General features: G+C 34.0%; 1 pseudogene; it reads right to left on the reverse strand.

Annotated features, from left to right (window-relative positions):
• Nucleotides 1–207: 207 nt before the first annotated feature.
• Nucleotides 208–876, reverse strand: LOC140498527 (solute carrier family 25 member 16 pseudogene; annotated as a pseudogene).
• Between the last annotated feature and the right edge of the window lie 18821 nt (nucleotides 877–19697).

Below are 19697 nucleotides of genomic sequence, written 5' to 3' on the forward strand. Positions count from 1 at the left end.
CAAAAATGGCATCAGGAATCTACAGGAAGTACTTCTGGTTTGTGGCTTAAAAAAAAAAAAAAGTGCTAAGGTTTGCAGCACCAGAGTGATTGTCTGCTTCATTTAATCCACACATATCACCCCTCTCCCCTCCATTGCCAATAGTGACACAAAACATATATGTTTATGTAACAGATATAGACACTTTCTTAAAGAAGAAACGTAACTTCAGTTGAGGTGCAAAAACTGTTCCATAAGCTCTTGTTTGTGAAAGACACGACTTGGATGGGAACATAGCAGATATAGTTAAGAAACAGGCCCAGACAGAGTCCTCTGAGGGATATTTCAAGGCATTTTTCGGAATCTTGGAGTACAGTCACTGATTGCATTTGACCACAGGTTACATCAAGTGGATAAGATGTGGTCTGTGCTCTTGCTTTAACAACGCCACTATAAAGCAAGTTTATATGTGTTTTCAAAACTAAGGCATTAGGGTTGTCTCATGATGGTCTTCCAAGCAAGATAGGAGCATAAGAAAGACCAACACTTTTTTGGGTACCAAAAGTGGAAAATGAAACCCTTGCATAGGGAGCCATGCCTACAGTAGGGGGAATCAGTTCTCTGTAAAACCCACAAAAGGCATCTTCCTTTGCATAAACTGTTTTGAATGCACGAACAATTCCTACATACTTGTGTTCTCCTTTAACCTGGAATGCCAGGCTAACTCTAACCATGTCAGATAAATACAGATGACGGTTGTTATACCTGCCATGGAGCCAGCCCTTAGCCGATCATGTATATGTCCAGAAATCCCAAGTTTTGTGGTAATTAATATTTTTATAATGGTTGAAAGTTATAAACTGAATTGCATCGTAGGGAAAAGATTCTAATCATCATTGTTCCATTTCCTTTATACAACCCATGATAGCCTTCCTTTTGGGGGACATCATACAATGAAAAAAACATTCCTAAATGTTTGTAATGGTAATTTTGTGCCTCTAATATCTTCACTCTATTCAAAGGTGCAATGGTGGTTTTGGCACAACATCCTGAAATGCCTCCCACCAAGGAGGAGCACAGCCAGTAGAAGTTCCTGTGAGCTGATGCCAGCAGGCTGTGGAATTGAGCTTCAGGCTCTGTTCATCTCGCCCTGGGGGCAGTTAGGTGGTGCAGTGGATGGAGTACCAGTGCAAGAGTCAAGAGGATCTGAGTTCAAATATCACCTTAGATACTTGACACTCACTAGCTGTGTGACTTTGGGCAAGTCACTTAATCCCAGTTGCCTCATCCTGGGTCATCTCCAGTCATCCTGATGAATATCTGGTCACTGAATTCAGATGACACTGGAGGAGAAGTGAAGTTGGTGACCCGCACAGTCCTCCCTCACTCAAAACAAAATCAAGTGCAAGTCATGTCACCATTTCTCTGATGGCATGGTCTTCTTCAGCAACGAAGGACAAACACACACACAACCTCTGGCCATGGTAAGCCTTGAATGCCAACACTTTGGCCACAGAGCTACCTGAGCTCCAGCGGTGCAGTCAGAGACCCGGGGCCACCCTTGTCCAGCTTATGATGGAATATAAAAAGTCCAGGCTGGAAGCACACAACAAATGGCTATTTTTAACTAAAGTTTCTAGTTGCAGAGAATTCCACATAGCTCATTTACCTTCTCCCACCCCAACAAATAATATTTCTCTGCAGAAGGGAACAGTAATGCAAGCAAACTAGGAAGGCAGAGGTTTTTATAATGTTAAGTAATCCCTCAGTAAGTTTTATCTGATCATCTCCACAGAACAGAGAACACCATTTACATGGGGGGAACGTCTACCTTTAGTCTATTCTCTTAGCTTTTTCTTTTCTTTTTAATCTTACATTTTAGCTGGCAAATATCTTTTTATATTGCAGAGCAACAGAGAGGCAGTAACTTAACAACCTTGATGTGAGCCTCTGTAAGTAAAAGTGTTTTGATTTGTAGCAATTAATATTTACTTTACCCTCTTGATAATCAAAACTGGCCAAACTTTTCCATCTGCATATCTCCCTCTGCACAAGATGCTCCCAATGATGTTGAGATACACAGATAGTAGAATTGAGATCATTAACTTGTCAGCCACAGAAAAACTGTGCTTTACAATGTTGAAAAGAATATATGGAGAGTACATTTATAAAAATCTCCTTTTCCCTAAGTATTAAGGGTCAATTAACTCTAGTGTGTGTTTATACCAAAGAGCTATATTGAACTCTAGGGGATGGGGCTTGGATTTAGGTGAACATATATATTACAGATAAGCTAAGCTGCATCTAAGATCATTGAAAGTATAGACATTAAAAAACAACAAAACAAAACAGATCTGTAAACCCCTGAACCTCAATTATGGTAATAGGAGAGTGAAGATATTTTAATTACAATGAAATGTAGTGATACTGATTTGCAACATGAATATATCATTGTGTAAAATGCCCTGAAAAGTAATAAAATAAGAAAATTCCCCTTGCCTCTCAATATCTTTAATATAATGAATTTGATATTCCCCTTCCCCTTCTTACCCTAGGTGTGGGAAGAAAATGAAGATGAATTGAAAGGGATAAAGAAATAATAAAAGAGAAAGAAAGTAAAATAAAAAATAAAATAATGGAAAAGTAATGAAAAGAATAGAAAAAAGTAGGTGCTGAGGAGAGAAGAGAAAACTACTGGGGGAAAAAAGAAGAGAAGAAAAGACATCAAAGAAGAGCCATCAGAATCTTTAAATTCATAAGACTCTTTTGATTTTAATTTGGAAAGGGCTTCTACATTTTTCATATTAATAGTTCACTGAAATTCCCAAGTAAGACAAATCTGAAGAAATTGAGGAATATTATATGTCCAATATTAAAAAGTGAATGAGAAAGTTCAGATGAATTAGACAAAATTTTACCAAGCTCCTACTAAATCACATAATGTATACATTTTGCCTTTGAGTAGGGAGACCTGCATTCATCTAACTTCTATTATAATTTGCTATTAGTATATGGACAAGTCACATAACCTTAACATGCCCCCAGATAATATGCTATTATCCTAAATTGCAGTGCAGGTATTGATCTACACTGGTAGATTGAATATCCTTAATCGGAGTCCCCTATAACACTACCCCTATACCACAGATCCATTAAAAAAACAAAACAAAACTGTACCACTGTGTAGAGTGATAATGATGATTGAAGTGTTAAAAGATAAAATCAATAAATCAGCATTTATTAAGTACTTATGATGTAAAAGCTACTGGATAAACACTGGAGTTACAGAGGTAAAAGAAAAAAAAACTCTGCTTTTAAGAAGCTTGCATTCCAACAGGACAACAACATGTATATTTTTTTTTGTGTGTATATATATATATATAACATATATATACATATATACTATGTATGTATGTATGTATATATAAGTAGGTATGTACACATCAGGTAATTTGAAGGAGCAGTGAATTATTGCACATCACTTCTTTTATTCTACTGTCTGTAACTCTCCCATTAGACTGAATAAACCATGATATTCTTGCAAAAATCAGATTAGGCAAAATGTCTTTAGAAGTCTCAATTTTCTCTTTCTTGCTTTCTTCTTTGCTATACTATATGTTGCCTCAACCCAACGAGGGAGTAAAAAAAGATAATTCCAATTAAAAATAATAGTACCAGCACTCTGAGGTTACTTCTATCTGCTCTACATACCTTTTCAGCGGGTGATGAGACAACCTACTTAGTATGGTAGAAAAGAAGTCATATGGAGTCACTTTTATGAAGGTATATAGCAGGGACTGCTAAGATGAAAGGTTCAGTGAACTGATAAGCTATTTCAGAAAGAGGCTTGTGTGTATGTGTGTATATTGCAGGGGAGAACTTTCTTTATTCTTATTTAGCATTAATTACCATCTGTAAAACAGTCCTTTTAACTGCTTATACACAAACATAATCTCATAGCTGATAACTGAAATTGTCAGCAGAAAATTAGGGAGAAGAGAAAGATGGGCTGTGGACATCGAAACAGAGAGAGACTGAAGTCTGTTTCCAGACTGAGGAAGACACTGATATCACAGCATGGATAAGTTTCAAGAATTTCATTCACTGTACATTTACTTGGCAAATTCCCTTATTGACGTAGTACATTTTTTGAACATTCAAAACCTTAACTTGGATGATTTGAAGAGAGAAAATTATTTGTCTTTTTCTAGGCCAAGATGTATGGGCAATTAGGTGGTTCAGTAAATAGAGCACTGAACCTGGAGTCATGAAGACTCAGAGTTCATATCAGGCTTCAGGGCACTTACTAGCAGTGTGATCACAGGCACCATGCCAGGAAACTGAATTGTGTCCATTTGACTTGGGAAGATTGTGAATATCACCTGGCTTGTTTGAATGCAAAACATATGCTTGCCAAAAAACTGCTTTGTGGATATCTTACACAGATAAGCATTCACAAAGCGGTCAGAAAAAGCAATACAGGGACACTCTCAAGGTCTCTCTTAAGAACTTTCGACATGGGAGACATTTGCACAGGACCATTCAGCATGGTGACTCACATCAGAGGAAGGGCTGTGCTTTATGAACAAAGTAGAATTGAAACAGCTCAAAGGAAATGTGGGATGCACAAACTTAAAGAATCCACCCCAAAAGTTCACTTGGAGTGTTTGTGCCTGATCTGTGGTAGAGTATTATGAACTTGTACTGGTCTGATCAGACATAGTTGGACACATTGAAACTTGACTCTAGCTTAATGATAGCATTTTGTTCCTCTTTGAGAACAAAAGACAACAATCAACCATCTGTATGACCCTAGGCAGGTCACTTAACCCTGTTTGCCCCAGCCTCCTTAACTGTAAAATGAACTGTAAAATAGCTCCAAATTGTTCTGGAAGATACAATCTTACCATGGATTCAGATGACCTTTCCATTCTCTCTCTTCCCCAAAATTTCACTGTTAGTAATAATTCCTCATTTATTTTTCAATATCATATTCTGCCACAAGCCCTTTGGGGACAAAATGGTTGTAGCATCTACCATAGCTTGAAAGGTATGGTGTCTATTTTCTAAATTCAATAAGGAGAGAGTGGAAAGAAGGGAAGTATCTTCACAGTGTACCACTACCACCACCACCACCAGCACCAAGTAGGTTTGCACCTACAACAAAGCCCCAGCTCTACCTTCATTGTGACTTTGCTTGCTCTAGACTCTTTTTCTACATATTCTTAACAACATAAGTAATCTGATATGACCAGTGACTAGAAATAGAAACCAGAATTAGGTAGCATAATTTTTCACTGTCTGTATGTCTATCCTTTAAATTTTGATATGAGAGTGGGGTATGAAGCTGTGTTACAAAGTTTTCCAAATTCACTTCCAGGGAATGGTTTTAAAAAATAAATAAAAGCAGGATAAGGCAGATGCTAGGATCTGCAAACAAACTATTATTACATAAATAATTCTTGCTTGGGGCTGGATACTGAAGTAGACATACGTAATCTATACTTTCTCATTATTGATTCTGTTCATGCTAGGAAACTTCACTTAAAGAAGACTTCTTAGCTTTAAAACTATTCAGTTGAGGCTTACTGCTGAGCCATTTGTGCTAATGGAACTAATTACAACTAACTTTTCATGAAAACAATTATATCCATGGAACCATTCTTTTATTCTATGTCTAGCATCTTGAAAAACCTGGCAACAATATACTGACACATGTAGATATACTTTGAAAAAAAGCATGTTGTTTTAACTTGGTTTGAAATGATATTGAAGTAATATCAAATTTACTCTCACTTTCTTTTATTCTAATTACTTGTTTACTATATCTGCTGTTTCTGTGTTACATAACTTTCTCCCAATGTTTTAAGAGATTCTTGTGCATTCCTCATAAACTGTTTCTCAGTAGCTCTTTTTATCCATTTATGTATATACATACATATATATACATATATATATATATATATATATATATATTATCTTCAATTTCAATGCTAATAAATTATCCAGAATTTTCTTGCCCTGGTAATGAGTTATTTATTGACTAATTTTTCATTGAGTTTTTCTAATGTTTTAATTAAGTCACTATCAAGCACAGCCTGATAAGTCTTTCAATAAAATGGCATGGTTTTCTCCCTTTTGATTTCTGTGTTATGTATGGTTTCTAGGAAAAGAATGTAGTGATTTCTCATTATTTTAATCATTATTGCTCTTGATTTTCAAATTGTGTTAAGTTATCATAGCAATTGTTTTGTGTTTGCTTAATATTTCATTTTTTAAAACTAAAGAAGCAGCATGTTTACATGTAAAGGGAATTGACCACAGTATAAAAGTTTTACAACTTTAAATGCTGATTTCATGAGGTTCAAACTGCATGACAACTCAAAGTACAATAAAGATGACACTTGTGGGAGCCACCAGTATTAGTAGGAATGAGTTATTACTGAGGGCAAATATGCATGATAAAGTCAACAAGTTAGAAAAAAGGGGCTTATAACCCTTATAAAACTCATCTAGATCTTTTGTTCTTGTCCTCAATTTGGTTTGCATGATGGATACCATTAACATTGTGGGGGCAAAGGGAATATTCCTTAAACAAATTCTACATGTTTCAAGTATTTGAAATACCAGTCAGGGCTTTGATATGAATTTAAATCAAGTAAAAATATCTGAAAAACACCTCCCCTAAAAAAAAAAAAAAAACTGATAACCCAAAGTGGATAGTTAAATAAGGCCAAGAAATTCATGCTGAATCAGAAGATTGAGTCAAAATGATAGACAATATTATTCTCAGGTTTTCATCTGGATTCCTGGATAGATGCAGCTCCCATATTCTTTTCCATATAACATGCATCTAATTGGACTAGAAGACAATGGAGATGCTTGACAATAACTACATCCCAGCGTATGTCAGAGAACAGATGGTCAAAAAGGTTGAATTGATAAAGATCAGCATATAATAAATGAAAAAAAAAAAAGCTTGCTAAAAACCACCGTGAGACCAACAAAAATACCTATTAGAAACTGAGTAACTTGGAGAAGTAACAAATCCCCAAGAAAGCAACAGAGGCATGGCAACCCAGCAGAGTGAAAAACTGAACTAATTATTTTTTTTAATAAAAGTTATTTTTCACCCCTCTTTTCAACTTTTCAAAAATTGTCAAGTGTACCACCATCTTCCTAATCACTCAAGCTAATAAGTTTGATGTCAATTTCAATTCTTTACATTCTGTCAGCTAACTATATTCAATAGTGACCAAGTCCTATCATTTCTACTTTTGAGTATCTGTCAAATACAGACCCTACTTTCACTTGACATGGCCAGCACATTGGTTCAACTCTCCTTACCTCAAATATTGAAAAAGACTTCTAATTCATCACTACTTCTAATTCATTGGTCTTTCATCATTCAGGTGCATTGTGAGAAATTATATTGCATTGTTTCAAATTTATGGCTTAGAAACTATTGCTTAGAGATTAGATTTGCTTAATACTTAATCCAAGAGAACCAGATTTTTCTAGTTATAAAACAATTTCCATAGAGCTGAAGACTGATGACACATTTTTTCTTTAAAATGCCTCTATTGACTGATCAGCTACTATTTCCTTATTGCTTTGTTTGGAGTCTATATTATATAAAATTTACAGATATTCATGGGAAGCAAGCCACAATTTTGGGGGGGTCTTCTCTCTGCAACTTAATAAATTTCTTCACTTTTTTTAGTACTGGGTTTGTTCTCTACTAATATTATTGTGATACTCTGGGATCCAAGGATAGTAGCCTCCTTGGTCTTTCTAGAGGAGAATATTTCACCTCCTGACAGTGTATTTTTCACTAGAGGTTCTCCCATAAATATATCTAACAAACTCTCTTGTTTCTCATCTCTGGTTCTTGGTTTCCCAGCCTTTCTGAAAATTTTGGCCACAGTTCTGCCTTTTACAAGAAACTTTTCCAAGTCCTCCTTAGTTCCTTCCATCTGAGATTATCTCCAAATTATTTTGTTTCTGTCTTATTTATGCATAATACTTTTTCATATTGTTTTGTCATGTTGTCATGTCATTGACACCCATTACACGGAAAGCTTTTTGAGAGCAGGAAGCATTTTATGCTTTTCTTTGTATATCCTCAGTGATTATCACAATTCCTGAAATATCTAGGCAGCTAGATAGTGCAGTGGATAGAACTGAAAACTTGACGTCAGAAAGTCCTGAATTCAAATCCAACTTCAGACATTCAGTAAGTTTGTGACACTGGGAAGTCACTTAATCAGTCTGTGTCTGCTTCCTCATCTGTAAAATGAGAATATTAACAGCACTTATTTCCAAAGCTGGTTGTGAGAAAAAAAAATAAGATAATATTTGTTGTGTTTTGTAAACCTTCAGTTAATGTGAGCTATCATTATTATCTCTCCCACTAGAAAATAATTTGCATGAGAACAGAGATCATGTCTTTTTAAACTTTTTATTGTCCATACTCTAGTTCAGTGCTATGTACACAAGAGGAGCTTAATAAATGTTTACTATGTGAATGAATTGAGGCAAAGATGTACTGGAGCCAGTTCAGGCAGAACTTATTAATTTTTCAGTGGTCATTTACAACTCAGAGATCAGTAACTTTTACAAATCAGGTCTTAATTTATTTATTTTTCCATTGTCTACTCTGGACTTTAAAAAGTAATAGAAAAAATATTGATAATTGCATTTTAAGCTTAAGAATCTAGAGATATTATTTTTCCTAGAGAAATTATTATTAGACATTTACAGACACATCCCTGGTATAGATACTATAAAATCTTTCGGGGAGGAGGTGGAGATTACCAAATCTTTGTGTTTGAAATAACCATTCTAACCTAAATACACTATCAGATCTGGGAGGCATTTTTTCAGATAACAGCTAATAGAATACTTTGGACAGGATTTCCCAATAATATACTGGAACTCTTTGTCAACCATCTTTCTTATCTTAATCATGATAGTGAAAACTTTATAATCCTATGATATTTTTGAGAGCTTAATATATGAAACACATCCACAAAGTTGTCCCAAGTTCCTTTTCCTTCCCTTTGCTTGCAACTTCAATAATTATTTGACCAGGATAAAATATTTTTTTTTTCACAGATCAGGGTATGCAGCATGACACAGTGTTATAATTCTACTAGATGCAGAATCATAAGTAGTAAGTTAGATTCTCAGCTCTACCTACTACTAATTATTTGATCTTGGTAAGTCACTTAACTTGCAAGACCTGACTTACCTCAGATTCAGAATAAGCATAACCCTTGAATGATTTATTGCACAAGGCTATCATGATGATAAATTGAAATAATGTTACAATGTAACTTTTAAGTTATAAAGTCCTTTATGAGAGCATTTTAATAGGATTATAATATCTTCAAATTTGGATAAAAATATCAGGTCAATATTGTATTGATGCTATTTGTATTTCCAATCTTGATTGGTTGGTTGTTCTCCTTTCTCCTCAAAGAGGACCAAAATAATATCATTATGCAAGAGTCAGCTTACAGTGCACCTGACTGGCTGATTAGACCAATAAAAGCTCAGAATGCTCTACCACCCGTTGTGGCCCAGAGTCAGTGTTAACATTTGGAGTGGTTCTCTAAATTTTTGCATTTCTTTTTACATTTTTTTTTTACATTTCTATTCAGCTATTTTAATTCAGTTCTGCTCATTGATCACAGGACCTTCTTTGCATCTCCCATGTCACACAATCCATTCCAAAGTTCTTAAAACAGAACTTCAGAGTGTCTTTGTTTTACTTCTTTGTACCTCCATGATAGAACTGACCCTGTGTGAGTTTCTGCACATCAAACTTCTCCAGATTTGAGTAATATACAAGGAATCATAGATTTGTTATTTTGTAGCACCATCTAATCACTATTCAGAGATTTATGAAAGACTAATAAATTGAAAACCATGTCATAAGAAAGTAGAATTGAGAATACTAGATGTACTAATTTGGTAATGTAAACTACAATATTCTATACAATATAAAATATATTGAAATAGATAAGATAAATTTCCATCTAATAAATTTAACTATAGTATAAAAATTTCCAAACTAAATGATAATATAATAATATGAATCCCAGGAATTTTAAAGGGAAATAGCTCTGAAAACACAAAGACACACATGAGCTCTCCCCTAAATCCTTCTGAAGACCTTTAAATAATGCCTGAAAACAAATTCTACAACACCATAACCTACAAAAGGATGGAGTGAAACAACTTACCATGCCAAGACAACTTAGATTAGTAGGAAAGGTCTGTTATATCAGAGTAAGAGTTCATTACAGTCCAGCACTGACTGCACAAGCATAGAATAGGCCCCAGAAAACCAGCAACAGTTTTGGGGGCCACTGCATCAGTGGGAGCAATGATGGTTTCCAGACCTCTCATCCCTCATATTGTAAGGGAGTCTGAAAACTTTGTGAACGAGATTACAGGGATCCATTTGCTGGCACAGGTATCAGGACTCAGTTGTATTGCCCATTCTTGGACCTGAGTTACACTCCTGGGTCTCAGTCCCAGTGTAAGGAGGAGTGCTAGTACACCAGAGCTTGTGAATCCAGTGGAGCTGGGACGTGATCACAGTTTCAGGGTGGAAAAGAGTATTTGTGGTCACTCACAGAACAGTGTACAGTATATGTGAGGAATAAACACACTTCTCCCTAGCTCATACCATACAGTAGGAAGTGAAAACATTCAGTTCCCCAGAATTATCTCTGTAAATAGCTGCACAAAAGTCCTGAAACTTGGGATCATGTTCCTTACACCCATGGATTAGAGTGCAACTTTAGCATAGAGTTAAAAGTCAAGAAATAGGCTGGAAAATGAGCAAACAGCAGAAAAAGATCCTGACTATAGAAAGTTCTATGGTAATGGCAGATCAAAACCCAAATTCAGAAGAAAACAAAGTCGAAACTTACACATCCAAAGCCTCAAAGATAAATGAGAATTGGTCTCAAACCATGGAAGAGTTGAAAAAAAAAGGATTTTAAAAATCAAATAAGAGAACTTGAGGGAAAAAATGGGACCAAAAATAAGATTGATGAAAGAATATCCTGAAGAAGGTGTAGTATAGATGGAAACATGTTAAAGGAGACAGAAAAACTGGAAAAAAAGGAGAATTCTGTGAAAAGCTGAATTCACCAAATGGAAAAAAAAAAAGATAGACACAAATTCACTGAAGAGAAAAAATCCTTTAAAATGTTCAAATAGAAAGGAGCTACAAAAGTTAACTGAAGAAAATAATTACCTAAAAATTAGAATTGAACAAGTGTAATATAATGATTTTATGAGACATCAAGAAACAATCAAAGTAAAAAAAAATGAGAAAATAGACAAATATATGAAATGTATCATTGGAAAAGCAAATGACCTGGAAAATAGATCCAGGAGGATAATTTAAGAAATGAAGGATTACCTGAAAGTCATGACAAAATTAAAGAAAAAAAAAAACTGCACACAGTCTTTCAAGAAATTATCAAGGAGAAGTACTCTGATTCATATGCTGGAACCAGAGGAAGACATATAAATGGAAAGAACCCACCAATCACGTCCTGAAAGAGATACCAAAATGCAAACCTCCAGGAATACTATAGTCAAATTCCAGGGTCCCCAGATCAAGAAGAAAATGTTGAAGCAGCCAGAAAAAAAAACAAGAAATAATCCTCTCAAGCCACAGTGAGGATAATACAAGATTTATCAATTTCTACATGAAAGGATCAGATCACTTGGGATATGATATTCCATGGGGCAAAATGGCTAGGATTACATCCAAGAATGACCTGGTCCCAAAATTTGAGTGTGATCTTTCAGGGGAAAAAATGCATATTCAAGAGACAGGGGACTTACAAGCATTTCTGATGAAAAGACTGGAACTAAATAGAAAATTCACCTTTCAAATATAAGGTTCAAGAGAAGCATAACAAGGTGTACAGGAAAGAGAAATCAAAAGGGATTCAATTAGGTTAAACAATTTATATCCCTACATGAGAAAATGATATTTGTGAATCATCAAAACATTCTCTCTACTAGGGCAGTTAAAAGGAACATACAGACAGAGGGGAGGGGTATTAGTTGAATATGATGGAATGATTATTTAAAAATTAAATAAGATAAAATAAAAAAGGTAGCAAAGAAGAATGCAAGAGAAAAAGAACAGGAGAGACAGAATAAGGTAAATTATCTGACATAATAGAGTCATGAAAGAATTTTATAGTAGAGGGGAAGATGGGAGAAGTTAGATGAGAAGTATGTGAACCTTACTCTTATCATATATGGCTCAAAGAGTGAATAACTTAAACACTCAGTTGGGTGTAGATATCTATCTTACCATACAGGAAAGTAGGAAGGAAAGGGGATAAGAGAAGAGTGATGGAGCTGTTAGAAGGGAGGGCAAATTGGGGAAGGGAAAAGTCAAAACCAAAACACTTTTGAGAATGGACAAGTTGAAAAAGGAGAGAGAGCAGGATAAACTAGGTGGAAATAGAATTGAAGGAATACATAGTAAACATTACTGTGAAAAAATACAACAAATTTCTCTGATAGAGACGTAATTTCTTACATATATAGAGGACTGATTCAAATTTATAGAAAGAAAAGCCATTCCTCAATTGACTAATGGTTAATGGTCATGAACAGGCAGGTTTTGGAAGAAATAGTTATCTATATTCATACCAAAAAAGAGAAATGATCTAAATCATTATTGATGAGAGAAATCCAAATTAGTATATCTCTGACCTACCACCCTCTACCTATCAGATTAGTTAATATGACAGAAAAGGAAAATGGCAAGTGTTAGAAAGAATGTGGGGAAATTGAGACAATAAGACACTCTCAGTGAAGCTGTGTACTGATTCAACCATTCCTTAGAACGATTTGGAACTATGTCCAAAGTGCTGTAAATCTTCATATTGACCAAGCAATATAACTACTAGTTCTGTATCCCAAAGACATAGCAAAAAATATGTACCAAATATGCATAATGCCTCTTTTTTTGATGGAAAAAGAATTGGAAATTGAGTTGATACCCCTAAATTGGAGAATGGCCGAACAAGTTGGTCTATATGATTGTGATGGAATACTGTTGTCCTATAAGACATAATAGACAGGATGATCTTATATAATCTTGGAAAGACATATTAACTGATGCAAAAGTGAAATGAACAGAACCAGGAGAACATTGTATACAGTAAAAAAAAAAAATATTATATGATCGTAAATGGTGAATGATTTAGCCATTCTGAGTAATACAAGTAATCCAAGACAATTCCGAAGGATTAGGTTGAAAGGTGATGTCTATCTCCAGAAAAAGAAATGATGGGTGGAGTACAAAGGCAATAAAAGCTACTTTTTCTTACTTTTCAAATTTTTCTTGTTTTGTTTTTTTTTTTTGTCTGTGTTTTCTTTCATAACATGACTTACATGTAACTATGTTTTTCATGACTAAAAATATATAACCCATGTTAAAGTAAGGAGGGAAGAGGAGGTTATTTGGAGCTCAATATTTGAAAAACAAGAATTTTAAAATTGGTTTTACATATAATTGGGTAAAAATAAAATATTTTTATAAGAGAAAGAGAATTAACAAATTGATGGCCTGTGGAAGAACATTTTATATATATATATATATACATATATATATATATATATATATATATATATGTATATATATATATATATATATACATATATATGTATATATATATATATATATATGTACACACACACACACACACACAAACAGAGGAATTGTTATCATTGCTAGATTCCAATCCGTTGACATTATGATATTTGCCACCATGTAACTATATAGACCAATCTGGAAGGGACTTTGGAAGTTACTCTTTCATTTTACACATAAATAAATTAAGATAACCCAAATTTTAATTAGAAGATCTGTTTTCTAAACCATATTGTCTGACTCCCGATATGATGTTGTTGTTTTTTTTTCTTTTTTCCCCCACTGTGCAATATCACTGGCTGTTAGTACCAGGAAACTCTTCCATTGGTATATACTTGAAACCACACTTTCATAGCAGCTACTCAAGAACAACAAAATTTCAAATAATGTGCTATTAAGAGATAGATATTTGTCATAGAGGATGATGATGATGATGATTTATTTTTTTTAATGATCAACATTTCCTTAGTCACTTAAAACATTTTTTAACAAACATGCACAAGAATTTTTATTTTACCTGACAATCTGAGATAATGGCCACATGAGAGATTACAAGAATATACGTCATCATTATAACAAATTATTCTCTTTTCTACTACCTTTTAAGGATAATAGTCTTAAAAATCAAACATGTTTTATCTTAATCTTTAAATGAAAAAAGGAAACAAAGTAGAAATGTAAGTTGAATAAAAATTGCAGAGAAAGTACAAGAATGAGGCATTTGGATTTTATTGATGGCATAGTGATAAGAGTGAGGAAGGAAAAGTATGAATCTGTGCTTTGTATAAAAGGTGAGAATGATGGTAGGAATTTGGAAGACAGGGTATGTAAAGAGTGTGGAAAAGGATATTCAATTCACAATGTAGTAGAATAACTAGGATGAAATAATGTGTAGTACATAGAAGAATTGGAAATTAATTTAAATGTAGAAGTTATTTGCAAAAGAAGATATAAATTGATGCCATATGATCAGGTAGACAGAGTAGGAAAGGAAGAAAATGTTAGGTATATAAACAAATTTATATGAAGTAAATATGAAACAAAAATAATTTCCAGGTGAATTATACTAGAAATTGGAGTTACCAGCTTATATGTGTTTTAATTGAAGCAACTCTGAAAGAGGATAGATATTCTTTGGATTGAAAAAGCAGATCATGTGGATATTTGCCTTAACAGGATTATGTTTTCACGAATTTGACCAACCACTTCAGATACAGGAAAGTGATAGTCATCACCATTTCACTGAGATTTCTGGTCTCTGAGATCAGTGACTTTCTGATTCCCAGAGTCTCAAAGGTATAAGGAACTTCAGAGGTCTAATAAACCAAAATGTACTGAAACAAGAATTCACTTTACTATATCCTGATAATTTAGACAGCAGTGTTATGAAAGAAAAGATGGGAGGGATTAATTACCTAGATATCTTATGGAATATTATTTCTCTCCAAAGATGAGCAATTATCAAATTCTTGACCAGTCTTAACTACAATTCTGTCTTTCAAATGACAGAGGAAACAACAGATAAAATACAATTCTGCATCTAGATCTTACCAATAGGCAGAATGGAATTATTAGGATAGAAATAATCCAGACTTTGGTGGGAAGTGATGATATACTTTTAATATCTGTGTTACCAAAAGTTGAGAAGAGATCCATTCATATTGTGAAATATGCCATGCATTTTAAATTCATGGATTTCTAAAAGTTTGTAGGAAAAATAGGATCCTGTGCAATGAAAGTTTACTGGAAATTTCAGATGAATCTGGCAAACTTTTAAGGAATCAATTCCAAATAAAAAAAATAAATTATACTACTGAGTAAAAATGGAATAAAAGGAAGAGAATGAAAATTGTCAATTACAGACCAATGACCTGTACTCTTATTTCAAGGGAAAATGCTATAATGTATCAAGAATATTTTATGCAACATTTAGAAACAAAAGTAATCATGACAAAGGTCTTCATTAAAGGTAGGTCTTCCCACACTAATGTCATTTCCTTTTTGTATGTTGTTACAAAATGACATCAAAGGAATACTGTATAGAGTTTACTTATTTTTAACAAATTCATTTGATTAATATCTCAGCCTATTATTACTGGAAAATGGAGAAATGCCAGGTAGACAATAGGACAATTAGATTGATTCAGGATGGGTTGAGTAAATGAATTCATTGTTGTTTAAATGGTAAGTTAGAATTTGTATAAGAGCTGTAACTTAGAGCATTCTAACATCAATGTAATATTCAAAATTGAAAATTTAAATTAAATTAAGAATAACTCACTTATGGGTGGAGCCAATATAACAAAGAAAAGACAATAACTCACCTGATCTCTTCACCCAAACCCTTTGAACAACTTTAAATAATACCTCAAAACAAGTTTTGGAGTGGCAGAACCAAGAAAAAGATAGGCTGAAATGAATTTTAAGCTGAAGATAACTTAGAAGGTCAACAGGAAAAGTTTACTGCAAGAGAATGAGGGCAGTGCACAGTACAACACAGGCCATTACCAGCAAACCAGCAGCAGGCCTTGGGGGAAACTAAATCAGTGGTGGCAGTGGTAGTTGCTAGACTCATCAGTGTATAGATGGTAAAAAGATCAGCTAACTGGTCAGAAAGCAATTAGAGGGTTCACCTTGCTGGCACAACACTAAGTAGTCTTTTGCATTGCCCATACATGGATCTAAATCATAGCCTTGGGTCTCAGTTTCAGGTCAGGAAGAAACAACAGCACAGCAGAGATTGTGGCTGAGGAGCACAGGTCCTAGTAAAAGTTCAAGGTAGGAAAAGAGTGCTTCTATTCACTCCTAGACCACAGTACAGGACAGAAAAGTAGTAAATGCAACTTTCTCTAATTCAGTTCACCTTGAAAAATCTAAAAAATAATGCACATCCCCAGAACTGTATCTGAAAACAACTGCACAAAAAGCCAGAAGCTCCACTCTGAAATCAGAGCTACTTTAGCACAGAATTAAAAGTCAAGAAAAAGGCTGAGAAAACGAGCAAAGAGCAAAAAAATTCTGAATATAGAAAATTACCGTGGTGACAAGGAATATGAAAACACAAACTCAAAAGGAAAACAAAGACAAAACTGCTACACAAAAAGTCACAAAAAATACAAATGAATTGGTCTCAGGCTATGGAAGAGCTCAAAAATAATTTTTAAAATCAAGTAAGGCAAAAACAGGGAAAAATAGGAAGAGATGAGAGTGATACAAGAACATCATGAAAAAAGAGTCAGCAGTGTGTTGAAGGAGGCACACAAAAATTCTGAAAAAAGTAGTACCTTAAAAACAAAATTAGTCAAATGGAAAAAGAGATGGAAAAATTCTTGGAAAAAACAACAGCAAATTCTTAAAAATCAAATTTGGCCAAATGGAAAGGGAAGTACAAAAATTCACCGAAGAAAATAATTCCTTAAAAATTAGAATGGGGCAAATGCAATTAATGATTTTGTGAAACATCAAGAAATAATAGAACAAAATTTTAAAAATTAGAAAAAAAGTAGTAGAAATTGTGAAATATTTCATTGGAAAAAATGATCAGGAAAACATATCTAGGAAAGATCATTTTAAAATTATAAGAAAACCATGATAAAAAGTAGTTTAGTTGTCATCTTTCAAGAAAGTATCAAGGAAAAGTGCTGTGATATTCTAGAATCAGGGTAAAAAATAGAAATGGAATGAACCTACCAACAGCTTCCAGAATGAGAGCCTAAATGAAAATTCACAGAAATGTTATAGCCATATTCCAGAGCTTCCAGATGAAAGATAAGATATTGCAAGCAGCCAAAAACAAATTCAAATATTGTTAAGTCACAATCACAATAACACATTCATCAGTTTTTACATTAAAGTATCAGAGGGCTTGGGATATGACATTCCTAAGGGAAAAGAACTAGGATTATATTCAAGAATCACCTACCCAGCAAAATTTAATATAATCTTTCAGGGGAAAAATAAACATTCAATTAAATAGAAAACTTTCAACCATTCATAATGAAAAGGCCTGAACTAAAAAGAAAATTTAATGTTCAAATACAATGGTTAAGAGAAACATAAAAAAGTAAATAGGAAAGAAAAATTGCAAGGGATTCAGTAACGCTAAACTGTTTACATTCCTACATGAGAAAATGATACTTGTAACTCATCAAAATATTCTCTAAATTAAGGCAGAACCTAGACAGGGGACACATTTGTGAGTTGAATATGATGAGATAATTACAAAAAAAAATTAAATGTCGAGAAAGAGAAATACACTGGAAAAATAGGAGAGATAAAATGGGGAAAATTATCTAGCATGATAAAGCTTTCACATTGGAAGGGAACAGAAAGGAGGTGGAGGGGAGAGCACATGATTCTTACTCTCATCAAAATTGGCTCAAAGAGGGAATAACAAACAGTCAATTGGGTAGAGTAATCTATCTTATCATATAGTAAAGTAAGAAGGGAAGGGGATAAGATAAGGAGGTTGCTGATAGAAGGAAAGGCAATTGGGGGAGATAAAAGTCAGCAGCAAAATACTTTTGAGAACAGACAGGGTGAAAGAAGAGAGAAAACAGGATAAACCGGGAAACCTGGCATGGAGGGAAATGCATAGTGAAACATATGAGTTCAAGAGACAGATTCTGAGCTATTAATATTAAATTTTATTAATTATGGCTAGCAGATTATTCATAAAATTATGATCAGTTGGTTTTCTCCCTTAAATCAAAGATGAACATTGGGGACCACTGAATACTTAAAAAGCCTTAAGAAAAGAGGATATACCTGAGGGTGGTAATCAGCTCTGATTAGTTAATAATCAATGAGGGAATGAATGAAAATGAGGGGGTGGGCAAAAAATCTTTAAGTTCTCATGCAGAAAGTATGATCCAATCTTGAGACTCAGCCACCTTCAGCAATCTGGAGAAAAAAATTCATTTTCATCCAGGACATCACAGGTTGATTTTCCCCTTCATAATCTGGGCCACCCTAAATTATAATGGAAGCTTCCAAGGAGAGACAGGATTTATTTCCTAAGGGCAAAACATTGCTTAGACTGGGTTCTGTAAGATCTCCTAGTTTGGTAGAGTCCCACTGAAGATTAAAAAGTATGGAGCATGAGGATTTAGGCAATCTCATCTATCAACAATGTCCTTTAAATGTGGCTGAATAATCTACAGAGGTTGATTTCTGAATGAGGAGGAAGGAGGGAAAACTTAGTCCTAATTTAATTATTGGTTATTAGCATAAGAAGGAAATAATCATTTTATCCAGTAGTAACCAAAACAGTGGGAAAAAAACACATTTCTCTGAGAAAGGTCTCATTTCTCAAATATATACAGAACTGAGTCAAATTTATAAAAGAGCTATTCCTGAAATTGATAAATGGTCTGTGGATATAAATGGACAGTTTTCAGATGAAGTAATCAAAGCTATCTGTAATCATATTTTGTTCAAAAAAGCTTCAAATCACTATTGATTAGACAAATTCAGATTAAATCAGCTTTATCAAATTGGTCAATATGACAGAAAAGGAAAATGAAAAATATTGGAGGGGATATGGGAAAATTGAGACACTAATGCTAGTGAAGTGGTTTACTGATTCAACAATTTCGTAGAGCAATTTGGACCTATGACCAAAGAGCATCCATACACTTTGGTTTGAACAAGCAATACCCAAAGAGATACAAAACAAAAAGGAAAATGATCAATAGGTGCAAAACTATTTATAACAGTTCTTTTAGTGGTGGCAGAGCATTGAAAGCTGAAATATTCATCAACTGAGGAATTACTGAACAAGCTGTATATGATTGTAAATAGAATGCTGTTTTGCTATATGAAACGACAAGTAGAACATTGTCAGAGTAACCTGGAAAGATTCTTATGAATTGATGTAAAGTGAAATTGAGGAGAACCAGGAGAACATTGTATTCAGTAACAATATTTGTGATGAATTGTGAATGAATTAGCTCTTCTCAGCAATATAAGGAATCCAAACTACTCTGAAAGCCTCAAGATTAAAAATACCATC

The sequence above is a fragment of the Notamacropus eugenii genome, chromosome 4 (assembly GCF_028372415.1).
Source record: "Notamacropus eugenii isolate mMacEug1 chromosome 4, mMacEug1.pri_v2, whole genome shotgun sequence".
NCBI classification, from domain to species: Eukaryota; Metazoa; Chordata; class Mammalia; order Diprotodontia; family Macropodidae; genus Notamacropus; species Notamacropus eugenii.